The sequence below is a fragment of the Corythoichthys intestinalis genome, unplaced genomic scaffold, assembly GCF_030265065.1.
Source record: "Corythoichthys intestinalis isolate RoL2023-P3 unplaced genomic scaffold, ASM3026506v1 HiC_scaffold_44, whole genome shotgun sequence".
NCBI classification, from domain to species: Eukaryota; Metazoa; Chordata; class Actinopteri; order Syngnathiformes; family Syngnathidae; genus Corythoichthys; species Corythoichthys intestinalis.
In genome coordinates this window covers 24,376-32,241 of record NW_026651613.1, presented here as the reverse complement: position 1 = coordinate 32,241, position 7,866 = coordinate 24,376, and the positions used below count along the sequence as shown (strand labels likewise).

General features: G+C 35.9%; 1 long non-coding RNA gene across 6 annotated transcripts; it reads right to left on the bottom strand.

Annotated features, from left to right (window-relative positions):
• Positions 1-780: 780 nt before the first annotated feature.
• Positions 781-7,508, bottom strand: LOC130911424 (uncharacterized). Of its 6 annotated transcripts, none has more exons than XR_009062112.1 (5): positions 5,461-7,508; positions 5,180-5,332; positions 1,603-4,970; positions 1,362-1,541; positions 781-1,251 (listed from the first exon to the last, which is right to left on the bottom strand). It is a non-coding gene; the product is annotated as an uncharacterized LOC130911424 (long non-coding RNA). The 6 variants fall into 6 exon arrangements; XR_009062110.1 differs by having other exon boundaries at positions 1,362-4,970; positions 5,461-5,577; positions 7,035-7,506; XR_009062109.1 differs by having other exon boundaries at positions 1,362-4,970; positions 5,461-5,552; positions 7,035-7,506.
• Positions 7,509-7,866: the final 358 nt, after the last annotated feature.

The following is a 7,866-nucleotide window of genomic DNA, read 5'->3' as shown; positions in this document are numbered from 1 at the left end:
TATCATTGTAGCGCTCTAGTGCCTCCATCTAGGTGATGACGTCGGCAGAGTAACGATTTCAGCTGATTTAGAAATCAGCCCAATGGGGAAGATTCAGAACGCGGAAAATACAACAGACAGCAGCAAAATGTCATCATTGTTTTTATCTCTCTACTCCAATATTTTTACAGTATGTATCTAAGTAATTTCCCCCAATTGCTAAATAAATTGTATGGGATGAAAAATAAGTCTTGTGTTAAATAGAATTAGGCCTTGGGGTGGACCCTGAAAAAGTGCCTAGAAAATGGGTTTCGTTCCACTGTCTGGGCACTACTTGTTCAATGCATTTTTTGATAAGATAATACCCTTCTGAACTTTGGGTTAAAAGTTCACCCAACGTTTCCCTGCACCAATTTTGTCAAAATCTAGGAATATATATGTATAGAGTGGGGAGAACAAGTATTTGATACACTGTCCATGGGTTTTCCCATGGGCCGTGTATCAGTGTGTATATATATATATACATATATATATATACACATATATATATATATACACACATATATATATATATATACACACATATATATATATATACACACATATATATATATACACACACACACATATATATATATATACACACACATATATATATATATATACACACACATATATATATATATATATACACACACATATATATATATATATACACACACATATATATATATACACACACACATATATATATATACACACACATATATGAAATGTGCACTCTCAATAAAACAATAGCACTTCATTGGAACATCCATCTTTTTTGGCAGTCAAATTGAACAAAGGTCTATTTTTTTGGAAAAGGGAAAAGAGCCTTTTTTTGTTGTTGTTTTAAAGGTGTTAAAATGGAGAGTAACATTTTGATAATGAAACTAAACATAGGAGAGATGGTGGGTGATTACTCATCAATATCAGTATCATCAGTGTCATCATCCCATTTCCTTTGAAATATTTTCACAGTCCTGGCAGTGGCATAAATCTGTACAGGACATTTTTGCAGACAAGCATGAACATCTTTCAGTCTCACACTTGCTTATCTTGCAACCACAGTGGATTACCTGTAGCACACTATCTGGGGCAGGATTTCTAGTCATCCATTTTACTGTTAATTCACCATCCTCAATGTCCCATCCATTGCCAATTGGTGAAGGGGCACACATCATACCAGTCAGACAATGTCGCATTACTGCTGCCTCGTAGTTTGCCCTTTTGCTGTGTTGGAAGAGAGCATCACTTGTTGGAGGAATGGACATTCCAGATACACAATGTCTTGACATAGAGAGAGAACTTTTAGATTCACATCATCAGGAATATCAACATACCCGGCTAGTGTTGGTTCTTCTGTTGCACCAATCGATTGTACTGTTCAACAGGCACAACAGCTTTCGCTTCACATACATTTAAATCTTCTGCTGTGGGAGGCCATGGGCATTTCAGTGAGGGTGATTCGCTTAGAATGGTCCTCAATAGCAGCCCTGCACTGTAAAGTGTCCTTCTTTGTTCTGTGGATTTCCAACCAGATGGTGTGCTAGCCATTTGTTCAGTGTCACTTTCTTGTCTTACCTCAGTAGAGTCGGTAGCTGATGTACCTGATGACTGAGGTATCCTGTCTAAAAGTTTGTCTGTTGATGATAAAGTCTCCAACAAAAAAAACAAAAAAAACATTTCAGACATGTTGCGCTGGAAAGGGGTGTGAAAAACTATGGGGAGAGATTTGTCTCAAAAATATTCTCACAAATACTTTCGCGATTTACACATATCTTTTGTCGATGCACAAATATATCCAAGATTTTCACATGTATTTTCGAGATCCACAAATATATCCATGAGTTTCACATGTGTTTTTGTAATCCACTAATATATCCTCGAAATTCACATGTGTTTTTTAATGTTGTGCGTGCACTCATCATGAATTATTGTTTGCAAACATTCGAATTGTATTTGTGAATCAGCGGCCGCGTGCATTTATTTTTGAGACAAACATAACAAGAACAAGTGCATTGGCGATTCACACGTGTTTTTCAAATTCACAAATACATCCGCGATTCTCACAAATACATGAGTGATTTTCACACGCGTTTTTCAGATCCACAAATACGTCCGCGTTTTCCACAAGTGTTTTTCAAATCCACAAATACTTCCGCAAGTTTCGCATGTTTTTTAATGATGTGCGTGCAATTATCATGACTTGACATTTTTTAAGTATTCAATTTTGCTTGTGAATTGCTGGAGCTGTGTTCTTTAACAGCAAACACGCGCATTTCTTTTTGAGACAAACGTCACTCGATGTTTCACCAAGATTTTCTCACACACAGTAAGCCGAGAATTTTCACGTGTCTCAAATAACCTCCGCCTTCATCTGATAGGTGGCAGTTTTGAGCGCATAGACTATAAAAGTATGATTCCCAAACTTCAAGAACTATCAAGACTGTCCGTGTACCTTGAGGCCGTTTGTTTTTCCTTCTAATTTTGGAAAATAAAAAACGAAAAACGAACCTTAATCCGTTTTTACAATGTCAATTTATTGAACTGAAGTCGAAAAACAAAATACGACCAATATTTGTTTTCCTCCGAGTTCGCTTTTACAATGAGCCTTGAACCGGAAAACGATGTTTTTCTTCAATAAGGCCTCGTCTTCCGGGTCATGGCTCATTGAATTCTTTGCAAAAACAAATCTTTATTTTTGGACAATTAGAGGCAGAAGACACTTTTTGTGTCACAACTTTTTAATGGCACCTATGTTTTACGCGGAGTTTTGGGATTATTTTCAGTTACCAGTTAGACCTAAGCAATATGCTAGTGTTGATGATGCGATTCCTTCAGGATTCATTATGCTGTGCAGAAATGTAAACATGCCATTTCAAACTTTATCTCCTCCAAATATACTAAATTCAAGTGTGGGGAAATTATGTTTACTACATAACAAAAATTTGAATAGATATACTCGATCTCTATTTCAGAACGAGATTAGATCCAAAGCATATGTTAAGTCTTTTTGGAGATATCATTTGGTCCACGCCTAAGTATGGACTATCCCCAATATGTTTCGGTTGACAAGTAAGGTCAAAGAAGTCGCTTTCAAAATTATCTATAGATAAGTACTATCCTGCAAACCACTACATGAAAAAAATTAAAGTGGGACATTGATACAGAGACAGTTCAGCACCTTTTTTGGACCTGCTCTTTTTCCAATAAATTTTGGAAAGAACTTTGCAAGTTCAGAATCAGGAGCCTACACATGTGGACTTCAAACTCAAATGGGAAAATGTCTTTTTTGTTTTTGTTTCTATAAGAATCTCAAGAAAGAGATTGTTTCTATTATTAATCTTGTCATTTTGTCGAAATTCTACCTACACAAATGTAAATTTAGCAAGCTGTTACCTTCTTTTTCTCACTTTCATAACGAGACTGTGTGCTACATAAATCTGTTTAAAAAATCAAATAATCTAAAAGCGGAAAATAACAATATTTGTGGAAAAACTTGAATCTCTTTGTGAATAATTGCTCACAGCATTATTCATTGTTTTTTTGTTTTTGTTTTGTTTTGTTATTTTCCTGATGTGCAATGTTTGAAATGTTTATAACCCCCTGGCATATTTGTGCTGTTTTTTTTTTTTTTTTGTTAATAAAAACAAATATTGGACATATTTTGTTTTTCGACTTCAGCTCAAAACCATTAATTGGTAAAATGGATTAAGTCTCGTTTCCGTTATTGAATTAGCAGTTTTTAATTGGGAAACGGGAGATGATTCATTTCTCTTTTTTTTTTTTTTTTTTTTTTATTAACACACATAAAAACAAAAAATGGAATAGGGTAGGTTTTCCAACGGACCCAAGACACCTGTTTATCTGTTGCCCGGTGTAATGTCACCCGCTAGGTGTCCGTATGTGATCTGGGGATGGGGATGGCGTGGCTCTGCGGTAGAGTAGTTGTCCCCCAACCCAGAGGTTGTGCAATTCTCTGCCCTGATGAACTCGCCTAAGTATCCTTGAGCAAGATACTGAACCCCACATTGCTCCTGGTGCTGCGTCACCTGTATGTAGATGGCGATGTAGTGTAAAGCGCTTTGAGCGCCTTGAAAGGTGGAAAAGCGCTACATAAGTAGAACACCATTTGCCATCTGTGTTGATGGGCACTTTTGACCTTTCTATGCGCTCAATACTGCCGCCTATCGGACTGAGGCGGAGGTTATTTGAGACACGTGAAAATTCTTGGTTTACTGTGTGTGAGAAAATCTTGGTGAAACATCGAGTGACGTTTGTCTCAAAAAGAAATGCGCGTGTTCGCTGTTTAAAAAAAAACAAAAAAACAAAAAAAACACAGCTCCAGCAATTCACAAGCAAAACTGAATGCTTAAAAAATGTCAAGTCATGATAATTGCGCGCACATCATTAAAAAAAACATGCGACATTTGCGGAAGTATTTGTGGATTTAAAAAACACACGAGGAAAACGCGGACGTATTTGTGGATCTGAAAAACACGTGTGAAAATCACTAATGTATTTGTGAGAATCGCGGATGTATTTGTGAATTCGAAAAACACAAGTGTGAATCGCGAATGCGCTTGTGTGAGAAAATTTGACCGTTTCTTGTTATGTTTGTCTCAAAAATAAATGCACTCGGCCGCTGATTCCCATATACAATTCGAATGCTTACAAACAATAATTCATGATGAGTGCACGCACTACATAAAAAAAACACATGTGAATTTCGAGGATATACTTGTGAATTACAAAAACACATGTGAAACTCATGGATATATTTGTGGATCTCGAAAATACATGTGAAAATCTCTGATATATTTGTGCATCTACAAAAGATATGTGTGAATCGCGAAAGCATTTGTGAGAATATTTTTGAGACAAATCTCTCCCCATAAAAAACTAATTGGGGGAAATCACACTTCAATCTTCTTTTCAGCATATCCCGCCTGAAACAAAGTTAAAGGGAAAGATGAGCACAAGACACACATATTCACATCACACACACCCACATAATACATTCACTCTTGCGCTTATATTTCTCATTCACACAAATACACCAAAGAGAACAAAATGAAACGTTCTCTCAAGGCTTTTTTTCAGAGACTAAATAAAAAAAATAAAAAAAAACTTTTTAGTATGAATATTTATAAATTACCTGTAGTCTGAAGCATCAAGATCCTCATGGTTCTTCACGATGTTCACGAACAACCTTCTTGGCTTGTCCATTCTGAGCACTTCTTTGTCAACGATAATCCTTTGACGGATCACTTGTTCACAAAAGAGTTTGTAGCTCTCAGCATAGGGTTGTCTGAAACACACACACACACACGCACGCACACACCCACACACACTTAGGATGTGCAAAGAGTAACGCTTTCGATGCTTTGGCTAAAGGCAAGCAGAATACAAGTGACATGTTGTTGACCAACGCTTTACCTTTGAAATGTGTCATTTTACAGCGAACTTATCCACATCAGCACCAAGTCCAAGCCCACCAAGTCCAGGAAAGAAGTGCCCTTCCAAAACAACTGTCATATGAAAGTGCAATAGATGCTTTTGCATCAGTGAAGACAAGGTGAGTAAGGTTATAGGTCGAGGTGAAAAAAAGTTGCATTTTAAAGTGTTCGGTTTGTCTTTATATAGGTTTGTGTTGGTGGGGGGTGTTAATCATATTGTAACAACAATTGTAAAAGTCATCAAGATTGTGTTCAACTGCAGGTTTTTTGTTGTTGTTTGTTTTCCCTTCGGTCATTAAAAGTTAAATTATCCCTCCCCCTCCAGCACCTCAACCTATATGTATTCATGATCCAGATCAATTGAGATCACAGACAATGGTTTTGGAGCTAAGTTTTCTGTTGTGTTGAAGCACATGTCTTTTGGACATTCTCTTCCTACGTTTGATACATTATGACAAAACACACACACAAGCACCACATACAAAATTATCCATCTCGCAATGTGAAACAAAACACCTGGAATGTGAAGCGTTGCATTGAAAACCTCAGTCCATGTAGAACTGTAACATATATGTATTTATTTTTTATTTTTTAATGTTAATTTTATTTATATATGAAAAAATACAATTATACATTAATACAAATCTATTGGGTTTATTGATAATTTATTGATTAAAAAATCATTAAGATTATAATGGAATTAAAAAAAGTAGATATTTATTTATATCATAGGTAAATACTATGACCCTTTAGTATAAAACTAAAACTAACCAAAACTAAACTACAAGAGTATTTAACTGCCATTAGTCAATACTTAGTATTATATATTTAGTGTTATTATATTTAGTAATACTACTACTAATAATAATATAGTATTATATAATACTATAAAATTAAATTAAAAAATAAATTATTATGAATTTATTAAATTTATTATTATTAAATTAAAATTATTATTATACAATTTAATAGTAATATTTAGTGTTATTTTTTTTTAATTCATAATAATTTTAATAGTTTTAAAATAGTTATATATATACATTTGTATTAATGTATAATTTTGGTTCGTTTAGCTTACTACTGACAACAACAGAAGTGCGCTTATTCTTAACTGGGAGGACTGGCTATGGATTCTCACGTTTCTGTGCCAATGACGGTGCTAGACGTCCAATCCATTTGCAGCCTTCCAAGGCAAACCGAAGTGAATGTTTCAGGTTTTCAGTCAGTGGCGGTCAGTGAGTTAAATGAGTGGTATATCAATGCTTAAAGTCAGTCGTTAGTTTTAAATAGGCTTTACTACACCCTTTTTTCAAAAGTTCACAGTCGGATCAGAAAGTGTCTCAAAACCGCGGATGTATTATGTATTGTTTCCATTGTTTCAAATGAGACTGACAGTTTGCTTAATATGTCTAGTAATCTGACAAGTATACATTTCCCCGAGGTGGGGCCAATAAAATGCCCTTTTATATTGATCCCCTAATGATCTGAAGAAACAAATCCAGTCCCAACAACGTTTGCAGTGAACCTTGAAGTCAAATAAAAACGTGAACTCACCAAGCGAAGCCCAAATGCCAAGCACGGTCAACGCTTGGAAAAGGAGCGATTGTGCCTTCTTCATCTCTCAGGTCCAGATAGAAGATCAGCCAGATAAACTTCAGAGGAGAATTTAATACGACGCAAGCCTCTTTCGCTCTGTGACAGACACACAAGCTTGACTACGTCACGCACGCACGCACGCACGTCCAACGACACAAAGGCTGGAGGATGACGCTCTAAAGAACTCGTGCATCAAAAGAAAACAAACATACAAACAAAGAAGAATTCGTGCATCAAACACGTCTCAACGTCACGTGGAACATTTGGAAATTAGGGTCGTACTAGTGATGGAGAAACCTTAGCTTTCTGAAGCAGTAAATATATATCAAGCAACGTGTCGAAATGGTTCATTCAGTGTTATGAAGCATTTGCCACGAATCAGTGTGGTGAGTCACGACAGACGACACTGCTTCACCGCTGCTTTCTGTACCGCTGAAGCAAATGTGTTGAGATGGTTCCGTGCTACGAGGCATTTGACACAATTCAGTGTGGTGACATCTTCTGGACAAAAATATATTGAATTGTCATCTAACCAAATGACCAAGTGTCATCTGAACAATGAAACCTGTGGGTGGTATGGTGGTTATATACTATGTCTGATGTGCGAGCAGTAGTGGGTTTGACCACTAGCCTGAAATGTATTCTTTATTCTTCCCCCAGATTAATAAAAAAAATAAATAAATAATAATAATAATAATGAAAACAAACAAACAAAAAAAAGCTGTTGTGTTACTTTTAAATGAAATACGCAAATGCTTGTGCAATAGGGAACTCTTGATGGTAGGTGTAT